Here is an 11,741-nt window from a genome sequence, read left to right as displayed (position 1 = left end):
CCCTCTGATGACAATATTCCAAACTGTAATGTATCCCCCGTGCCAGTGACAGCCGCTGCTCCGCTTCCTACTCCTGCCACACCTGTCTCTACTCCCGGACCTTTTTCTTCCTTCCCATTGTCCTCCACTGCTCAGTCACACCATCTTCTTCTTCCACTGTCTGTCTGCCTGACTCACCTGCTTCACCATTAGATTCCTCTCTCCTTACCTCTGATCTCTTTCATGCCTGTCTGTTCAATGCTCAATCTGTCTGCCCTGATCAAAAGACTAACTATATTTCTGATTTTATTTTTGAAAATAACTGATATATTTCTTACCGAAACCTGGTTAAAGTCACAAGGCCACGAACCCAAACTTAAACAAACTGACCCCCCCTGGATACAAAACCATGTCACTTCCTCGATTGTCTCGTGGAGGTGGCATCGCCACCATCTACAGAGATATCTTGGAGTCTTCCCTCTCCTTCTCCCATAACCACGCCTTTTCACATGATACCTTCGAAATGCTAGAAATCACTCTCAGTGTTCCAGGTCACTCAATCATCTTCTGTTGTCTCTATCGTCATCCTCCTAGTCGTAAAAACAACCTAACGTCTTCTCTGTTTCACGATGAGTCCGAACACTACTTGATTACTACAACCTTCGTTCTGGCAAACTTATCCTCGGAGATTTCAGTTTTCATTTCGACAACCAGACTTCCACTGATGTCAAACACCTATGTCTATCTCTGTCCACTCATTCTCTCAGTTCGTTACAGAACCAACACACAGATATGGTCATACGTTTGGACTGGCTCATCGCACGTGACTCAGATGCCATGGTTGCGTCATTAACTGTAACTGACAAACTTTTTTTCGACCATTCTGCTGTTATATTCTTGCTTAATATTTCAAAACCTACCAGAACCAAAAAATCTGTTATTCGTCGCAACCTGAAATCCACCAACATTAACACTTTTTCTTCTCAAGCTGCTGAACGCCTTTCCAAAATTTCTTCCCGTACCGAAGTATCCACACATTACAACACTGTCCTCTATCAACTGCTGGATGAACATGCACCCCCCACTACCCGCATGCTCCCTGACAGACCTTCCGCCCCATGGTACACACAAGACATTCGACTTGCAAAACGCAAACGTCGCCAACTGGAAAGATGATGGCGATCAACAAAACTGCAAGTCCACAATCAAATATTCCGAAAACAAATAAAGTCAAACATATGATCCCATCAGCAAAGACAAACTTCTTTTCTTCTCAAGTTCTCGATGCCACATCCACCAAATCTCTTTACTCTGTCATGTCAAATCTTCTTGGAACTGCAAAAAAGACTCCTCTTCCTTCTGCCTACACTTTACCTGCCCAATGTCTTCTCCACTTTTTCGACAAAGTCCAAAATATTCGTACCATCTTAGACCAAATGTCTTTCCAACCTGCTCATCCTGATCCTCAATTCAGCGGCACTCCTCTCCATTCCTTTAATCCATTGACTGAAACAGAAGTTCATGAAATCCTGAAAGAAATGACAATAAAATCCTGTGAGCTCGATCCTATACCAGCCTCGGTCTTTTCCCAGTGTGTCTCACAGCTTCTCCCCACAATCACCAATATTGTCAACTCTCCCTTCTCACTGGAACGTTTCCATCCACTTTCAAAACTGCAATTGTCCGGCCTCTTCTGAAGAAACCCAACCTTGACGCAAACATTTTGAAAAACTATCGACCAGTTTCTAATCTTCCATTCATGTCCAAACTCCTTGAAAAAGCTGTCCTCAAGCAGCTCAACAACCACCTTTGTTTCAACAATCTCATCCACCCATTTCAGTCTGCCTATCGCGCTGACCACAGCACCGAAACCACTCTCCTCCACATTCTGAACAATCTACTGATAGCGTCTGACTCAGGAAAAATTTCCCTTCTCACTCTTCTCGACTTGTCAGCTGCCTTTGACACGATAGACCATTCAATCCTTCTTCCCCGTCTTCATTTTACATTTGGTATCAACGGCACTGTTCTAAACTGGTTCAAATCTTATCTCACTGATTGATTCCAGTCTGTCATTGTTGATCATTTCCAATCTGAACCCATTAAAATCGAACATGGAGTCCCACAGGGATCTGTTTTAGGCCCAGTGCTCTTCACACTGTACACTGCTCCTCTCGCTGAAATTATCAACCGCCATAATATCAGTCATCATTCTTATGCTGATGACACTCAACTCCAGAAGAGTGATACCCCTGAAAAAGTGTCGCTCTTAAAAGAAACATCCAACTGCTTCCTGGACATTCAAAACTGGATGACTCGAAATAAGTTGCAATTGAATGCGGACAAAACTGAAGCAATGATCATAGGAACTAAACAAAAACTGTCTTCCATCACAATTGACACAATCAAACTTGGCAGTACATCCATCCCTCTTTCCAGTTCAGTCAGGAACCTTGGTGTTGTCCTTGACAACACACTGTCCATGCAAAAATGTATCAGTCAGACATGTCAATCCTGCTACTGTCAACTGCGGCACATCAGTGCCGTCCGGAAATATCTGTCCACTGACGCAACATCTAGACTTGTCATTTCTCTCATTCTCTCTCGCCTTGACTACTGTAACTCTCTATTGTCTGGTTTGCCTGCTTCATCCATTCAGTCCCTTCAGCGCATACAAAACTCTGCTGCCCGACTCGTCCTCAGAAAGAAAAGATCTGAGCACATCACTCCTCTTTTGCAACATCTCCACTGGCTCCCTGTCTCACACCGAATAAAGTACAAGATCAGCACTCTATGTTATAGATGTATTCACAAAACTGCCCCTTCCTATCTCTGCGGCTGCCTTCACCTCTACACTCTCGCTCACTACGATCGGCTTCGGATCCACTCTGTTTACGCATACCCAGATTCAAACACTCGACTGTTGGCCGCCGTTCTTTCTCTGTCTCTGGATCTTGCAATTGGAATGAACTTCTCTTTCACTTTGTCAAGTCTCCACACTCGACTCTTTCAAGTCTGGCCTTAAAACCCACCTCTTCCCAAAATAGCCTCCCTTGCCTGCCTCTTCCTTGTCTTTAGTTTCTACAGTTTTAGAGTTATGCATGCGTGTGAATGACTGGTGCAAAAGCGCTTTGATTTGTCTCTGCACAAGATTCAGCGCTGTATAAATACCATTATTATTATTATTAAGAGGGCGATTATAATTTTCATATTTTAAGAAACAGAACAGAAATTGGAGATTTAAGGAATCAAAGCCATAAAATGTACCAAAAGAAAATTCACACAGGCAAGCACGCGCGCACACACACACACCACAAATACATGCTCCATCCATCTCTTCCCTTCTGACATACAAGCTGAAGAAAAAGGAACAAGAGAAATGGAGAACAAAATCCATATATATGCAAAATTTGCACACCAATACACAGGAAACCCACTTTCACACCCTGTTGAGTCGAGCTAAATACAACAGTTCTGTTCCTTTCATGTATTACCCTCAACAACAGGTAGAAACAGTTCTGTCAGTCTGCTGTTTGCTTCAAGCAACAAAAATGCACAGACATATGATCTGCATTGTGTTGTTTGTTTTTAATAAAAATGACAAACAAACAAAAAATGAGAGCAACATTTTTCCAAACATAAAAGATTTTAATGTCTGTAAAGCAAAACATTGAATCCTTTAAGCAAAAAACCCAACAGTTTTTCAGCCGTTTTATAAAAAATGAAAACACTACCATCACAAAAAGTAACAGAATGTTCCGATGAAAAGTGGTTCTATCTGAAAATTCCAACAGCATATTTCACACATTTATATATATATATATATATATATTTATTTATACATATGTAAGGAGGGTGAAGGGGAGATAAATATCAAAGCAAAGCACATACCAAACATTCACTGTGAGCCCAGAGAACAAACATCCCACAGAGTACATCATTTATTCTCCCACATAATACATCATTTACAGAAAATGTTCTTAAATCACACAAATCATTTGCAAAAAACAAACTGATTGAGGTGAACAAACCGGCCTTCTGTCTGTAATCTGTACAGCAAAACTGAGATTGAATTTATCAACATGTTGACAGGGTCACCCAGTACAACAAGACAAAATGTTTAAATGACAGTACTGTGTTGATAACAACTTCGGTGTTCTGATTTAAACATGACAAAATGTTTACATGACAGTTAATAACAACTTCTGTTTTCTGATGTAAACAAGACAAAATGTTTAAATGAACAACCACCATGTTCTGATTTAAACAAGACAAAATATTCAAATAAAAACACCCATAACTTCTGAGTTCTGATTTAAGCACGACAAAATGTTTCAATAAAATCAAAACTTAATCTTCTGTGTTCTGATTTAAACAAGACAAAATGACAGTTAATAACAACTTCTGTGTACTGAATTAATTAAACCAGGAGGAGATACACCAAATCAACATCACAATCTCTTGCCAACCATACCTGCATCAAAAAATGAATTTGACAAAATGAATTTTTCAACTTTCCCCACTCCCCAGTCAAAAGCCTAAACCAAACAAAAATCACTGAAAGCTGAGGGATAACAACAGCAGTGTTGACTGTCACACCTGAGAGGTGTGTAGGCCGATGGTAAATAATGACAGGAAAAATCCTCCTGATTCTTATTCTTATTCTTGTTGCTCCTAGTCCAGTCGACAGCACAGGGCCATATCAGGACTGTCAAACCATACAAATGCTCAACTATGTCAACACACAACTGTCACATCTACAAAAAAAACACCAAGACAAACCCACAAAACAGTTCATGACACAGTATCCTAACCATTTAGCTCCTAATGGCAAGTAAGACTAGGCCATGCTGATGACACCAGCCGTTCCATTTAATTTATCATCCCCAGATTTTAAAAAATCATTAAAAAAAAGAAAAAACAATACTTCAAAGCCAAACAAAAAATACATAAAAAAAGGCCATAAAGGCAAATAACACTGCAAAATGGGCAGCTAGTGCCCATCCCAGTGTTTACATCTCACTACCTAATCACCAGAACAAAACAGCTCAGATAGTACATCATAGACTGCAGAAAAGAAAAAAAGTGTCAAGGCTTGCTTGAAAAAAGAAAGGGGAATGGACTGGGAAGGCTGAAAAAGGAGACAACAGTGAAGGTAGAAAAAAAAGAGTGACAGAAAAAAGGAAATTTCTAGCACAGAATTTCCAGAAGGCGGGGATGCTGTTTATACTGAAAGACCCCTGACATCCCATGAGGAAAAAAGTTAAAAACCCTCTTGATGTGGCCAAAGGAGCAGATGCACAAACAAGCATGACTATCATTGAGCACAGACCACCAGACATTGGCATTCTGACCCACCAACTGCTGGAAACAACTGAAAGACCAGATAGTTCTTTCCTCCAGACCAGGAGAGTGGAGGGGGGGAAACAACACAATTTCAGCTTCAAAAGTAAACATATTCAGAACAATGTTCTTCTTTTGATTCTTCAATGAATAAATTATGTTGTTGTTTTTGTTTTTTTCAATGATAAAGTTTGAATAAAGGGAATGTATGCAGTGGTGCAAGACAAAGGGGGAAAAAAATCAAGCTTGTCTCCAATGTGCGCTGTCAGGAAATTCATTTTAGTCATCAGCTAAAAACATGATTACACAAAATTCTTTTTTTAAAATAATAAAATGAATCATAAAAAGCCCATGTGAAATCAGCAAACATCACTTCAAAATTCAGAACCATCAAAAACTTCAACAGAAACCATGCAATCTCATAATATTCATAGAAACTCTAGAATTTCTAGTTTTTCAAGAATATTTCAAACCAGGTGTTTATACTTTGGATAAATCATAATTTTTTTTTTTAACATGATGAGATTTAAGCATATTAATTACCACCATCATAAGAATTTTGCATAGACTTTTTATCCACACCCTCCACCCACCCCACTCACACTAAGTATGTATACATGTATACATAAATATTGATTTTTATTTCTGAATAAGTACCTACATAAACACATGCAGCAACATGGGGGGAAATAAATTTCTTTGGTTTCTGAAATCTGCTTTAATTTGGACGTCACACAACGAACTAAAAAAATAACAAAAAACAAAAAAAACAAGAAATGTTGCATTTTTCAGTTGAATCATGGGGAATAGAACCTGGTCCATGACATCAGCCATTCAGTCATCTCAGTCCCTAAGTACCAAGTTTCAATTCAATACCCTGTTCCTAAATAAATCACCCTGGGGAAGTACTGTTTCAGTTTCAAGATTAGTTATCATGTGTACTGAAGGAATACTGTTCTATTTCAAGATCAATAGTTCTCTGCACACAGGAACAAAACATTTGTTGGAATTGAGTTGTGATATATCGGTGGAATCTCTGTCTACCAGACTGGACTTAACTGTCAATAGAATCTGTTGGCCCCATGGTGGGCATAGTACTTCTTTCCCTACCTCTTCCTTTTAGTTTTTCATGCACATACAACTACATACATGCTCCAGGAACATCTTGATGAAAACGGCCTGCTTGAAACTTGTCAGTCAGCTTATCGGAAAAGCCATAGCACAGAAACAGTCCTCCTTTCGGTCACAGATAGTCTCCTCTCAAACACAGACAAAAGACTTACATCTGTAGTGGCATTTTTAGATCTGTCAGCGGCATTTGATACAACTGACCACCAAATTCTTATCAATCGTCTTAGCACTACCTTTGGCATTAAATCTACTGCTTTAAAATGGTTTTCTTCATATCTTTCAAATCGTCAACTCAAGGTTAAAGTAAAACATAGTACCTCTAAAATCATTCCTCTTGTGTTTGGTGTCCCTCTGGATCAGTCTTAGGGCCTATCTTGTTCACTTTGTACACTAAGCCTTTGTCTGACATCTTCAAAAGGCACTCATTTGGTTACCATGAATATGCAGATGACACAGAATTACAAAAAGCCGCTCCACCATCTGATTTTAAAACAGTCATTACTGAATTGGAAGCTTGTGTAGCTGATGTAAAAACATGGATGGACAAAAACAAGCTAAAGCTCAATGAAGACAAAACTGAACTCTTAGCCATTAGAGACCTAACTCGTCTTATGGCAACAGAAAAGGACCCAGTTACGTTTGGCCCTGCTTCGGTATCATTTCAAATATCAGCCAAATACCTGGGTGTATATATCAATCAAACCTTGACTATGAACGACCAAATTTTATTCTTGTGTCGCTCATGTAATTTTCATCTCCGAAGGCTAACCTCAGTCAGACCCTACATCACAGAGAAAAATATGGCTCAGTTGGTTTCCTCTTTTATCCTGTCCAGACTGGATTACTGCAATTCCACTCTCGCAGGTTTACCATCTTCCTCCATCAACAGATTACAGAAAATTCAGAACAATGCTGCACGACTGGTTCTCACCAAAAAGAAATCTGATCATGTTACACCTCTCCTGAATCAGTTACACTGTCTTCCAATTGAGTCCCGCATTCACTATAAGTTAGCAACACTTGCCTTCAAACATTTTGACAAGTCTCTTCCATTGTATCTCTCCTCTGTATTGGAAACATATGAACCACACAGAACATTAAGATCCAGTTCTGAAAAGCTGCTTTAAGTTCCAAGGACTAATCTGAAATGCGCTGGAAATAGGTCTTTCAAAGCTCAGGTTCCCCAAGTGTGGAACTCTCTACCTTCATCTCTTTGGAATGCCTCTGATCTACATTCCTTTAAGTCAGATCTGAAAACTTACCTTTTCCGTAAGCATTTTTGTTCTGGGCGAAACGGTTAAATCAAGGTATGCCTGTTAACAAGCATCTTTGTACTAGTATTTTTGTAGTCCTGTTTTAATGCATTGTGTATTTTATGTAGTTTTGGTCTTAGATATGATGGCATTTTTTCTATCTGGTTATTTTTTAATGGGCGCGTGTGTGTGTGTGTGTGTGCACGCGCACGCACGCGTGTGTGCGTGCGTGTGTACATGTGTTTGTGAGGGTACAGTGCACTGGTACGTGTGTGTAAGTGTGTAGGCATGTTAATATGTCCGAACATAATTCTGTGTTAGAATATAAGAAATATCTTAATGCTTATGCAATTTTGTTTTTAGTGCAGTTGATATTTAATGTCAGTGTGTGTGTGTGTGTGTGTGTGTGTGTGTGTGTCTGTAATGGAGGGACATCTATATATGTGTGTGTGTGTGTGTGTGTATGCGCGCACGCGCTCGCGTGTGTGTGTGCATGTGGGTGTGTGTGTGTTCTATGAAATGCATTTTGTTTTAATCTAAGCCTTATTTACTTCATAGCTTTTATAATCTGATTCATATCTTAAGTGTGCTTTTTAATTCATAAGAACACACTGGATGTTTTCCATTGTCAGATGTGTTTTCTGAGGCATGTTTATAGTCTACTGGATAATGTAAGGCGCTTTGATTGAGTGGCATTGGTGTATTATGCATTATTATTATTATTTTACAATTCAGTCTTCAAAGAGACACAGTGTGTGTGTGTGTGTGTGTGTGTGTGTGTGTGTGTGTGACAGAATGGGTCATGCCTGATGTTAATCAGAAGATACTTCAACATTCCAAAAGTCCGGCCTGGTTGTTCATAAACCATGAATTATAATAAATTTATATGTTCACTTTCAGACTATCAGCACAGCACACAACTCGCACACCCTCTGCACTGCTCTCCCCAGTGTACCAGTACAATGTCAATGACCTGTCACGCCTGACATCACAAGCTCTGTGTGTGTGTGTGTGTATGACTTCATTCCACTGGGGTAACTTGTGAAGTACTGTCTTAGACTGGCCAATACAGATGCTCTTTAAAACCCTGCCAGTCACAACTGTTTGTGGATGCTGACTGATCATCACAGATAGTTAACATCTCCAGTCTATGTGAACAGTGTCCATCTCTCTTCTGACCAGCTAAGGTCAGGGATCTGCACTTTTTTTTTTTTTTTTTTTTTTTACATCACTTGTGGTGTAGCCTGTGGATCAGTGTGCACACTTTGATGCGTCCTTCCAACCCTGGCAGCGTTTGGTCGGCTCTCAAGGCCTGGTTAGCATGTTGGGGTTTGCAGTTTGGGACAGGCAAATGGTCTTTTTTTTCTTTTCTTTTCTTTTTTTCTTTTTTTTTTTTTTACAGATGTGGAGTAGCATATGTGAACATCTTAAACTGACACATTATAATATGGCTACTGTTCTCTTTCTCTCTCTCTCTCTCTCTCTGTCTGTGTGTGTGTCTCTCTCTCTGTGTGTGAGGGGGATCTCTCAACCAGTTGTCCTCTTAGTCACTGCTTGAAAATGTTATTTCACTGTTCATTCCTTTACTTGGCAACAGTCATATGGGCTTGCTGTTTTCATCGAGAAGACCCAAGTGAACAGGTGACTGCTAAATGCAAGCTTGGTCGACACAAGAAGTGAAATAATTTGCTTCTCACTTGATAGCAGACCTGAGAATAAGTATTAAAGTTCTGACATTTTTTCATTTGTTCTCAGGACATACAAGGCAAATTCTCTACCTGTCATGAATTAAACAGGGGGCATGTCAAAACACACACACACACACAAAGCAAGCAAACAAACCAAGAGCATTTCTGCCCATCTGGTCCTTCACTGATCACCCTGACAAGCCTTCACCTCAAGAGTCTGGCATGGAGAAGGTCTATAAGTATAACTTATGAAGGAAAACCTTAAAACCGTTTTGTCAACAAACTCTCCCTCAGCATCAGAAACAAACCATCAAAATAAGCCAGCAGCAACAACAAAATATCGTCAACAGTACCCACATAAATATATCCAACACATTATGACAATGTTCAGAAGCAAGCGATGAAAAGGCAAAAAAAATTTTAATGTTGTTCAAACTTTCAAGCTGTTTTGTTGGTACGGATATTTTTTTGTTTGTGTGTGTGTGTGTGTGTGTGTGTGTGTGTGTGTGTGTGTGTGTGTGTGTGTTTCTTCTTTCTGAGATCTTTAAAACAACAAAAAGAACCAGCAAAGACATGCAGTGACAAATTCATGAACATGACATGGGAACCTTATCCAAAAAAATTGCAGCACTAAGTAAGAGAGATGACATGCATTTAAAAAAAAAATCTATGATATCATAAAACCTGCTTGCTTTTTGTTGAATATACTGTTAAATAATTTTTTTCCAAATATTTTTCAACAGTCAAGGATTTTGTACTGTATTTTGTGTGGTAAATTTGTGTTATAGCAATAACTTTTTAAAAAGTATATGTTGCAGGTGGGGGAAAAAAAACAAAACAAAAAAACTGACCCAAAATTATAAAAAGCACCGAGTTGATGAGTGTTCATTAAACAAATGGAAAGCAGTTTACTTTCTTTTTTTTCTTTTTTTTAACTATACTTTGGTCATTGTGCTGGTAAAATAGACAAATGATTCCATTTCCAATGATAAAGAAAATTACGAAACAAGTAAACAAATTAATTATACATACCTACATATATATAAATAAAAGAGATAAGCAATCAAACTGCTGACCAAGAAGAAGGGTGGTTGACCTATCACTGTATCAGGCAGAACCAGCAACTCAAAAATATTCTGATGATCAAAAACTTTATTTTTCCCTTTCTAGCTTTGCACACTGAATTCACTTTCCTCAAAACTAAGTTGATTATTTTACTGAAACATGAAACTTTCAAGATATTCAAGACTTCCCACTCATGCACTCCCGGTACCATAAATAATAACAAAGATGGTGAAAACAGAACAAGGACATTGCTACATCACCTCAAAACTGTCTGATTAAAATATTGACTGCAAAAAGTTCTACAACAAAGTTAACAGCACATCTATTTACATTTTGATTTGGTACCTTCAGGTTTTCATTCATACTGCTTCCACATTCAGTTTTGATTTCTCTTCTCAGAAAGTAAACACCATGCAGTTTGTTATCATTTTGCTGTCAGCACAACTCAACATTTATATGACTGACAGTACTCAGACAGACCATTATGGTACCATACTGAGTTCATCATGGCATCAGATAGCCATTATTATTGACTGCTGAGGTGAAAAAAAAGTTTACAGAGTAATATTAATACGCAAGTGATTTATGCAGTGCAGTTTTTGGGGGTTTGAATAAAAGGACCTTTTTAATTATCAATTTATTGATAATTCTGTCCATTAGGCATGAATATATTATGCATACATTACTCTAACCAGTTCTTCAGTGGTTTAACCTCATTTTTCTGAATATGAAGTGCTTTTTAACATTTGGTAAATTATGTACCATCCCAAACTGGGGATGTTTCAGCCAGAGAGGGGGGTAGGACTTGTCAACAACAACAAAATCAGGCTCCTTATCAATCCTGACTTCACATATTGGCTCGCCATTTAGATTTAATTGGAAATTTATAAATTTTATCTTTTTTTCTAAAATGAACTCTTCTTCCCATCTCTCAGCCCAGCTTCCTCCAATCATTTTCAGGAACTGAAACACTTATCAGAATTTCCATTTTAACCCCTTGCACACACTGGAACTAATGTTGAAGCTCTTGTGGACTTTCATGTATACATCACAAACAACTGATTTGTCTGTTGTTCGTTATCGGGAAATCCCCACACAACACAACAAATCTTCAAACAACATATCCATGAATTGGTATTTCATATAAAACTTGGAATCAGGAATGTTTCGAAAAGGAATGTTACACAGAAAGCATGTCTTGTAGATTATGCTAGATCTGATAATATGTCCAAATCTCAAATCCAGTAATATCAAGCAATCTCTTTGAAAGGGAAAAATGAGA

The sequence above is a fragment of the Babylonia areolata genome, chromosome 20, assembly GCF_041734735.1.
Source record: "Babylonia areolata isolate BAREFJ2019XMU chromosome 20, ASM4173473v1, whole genome shotgun sequence".
Classification (NCBI taxonomy): Eukaryota; Metazoa; Mollusca; class Gastropoda; order Neogastropoda; family Buccinidae; genus Babylonia; species Babylonia areolata.
This window is presented reverse-complemented; position numbering follows the sequence as displayed.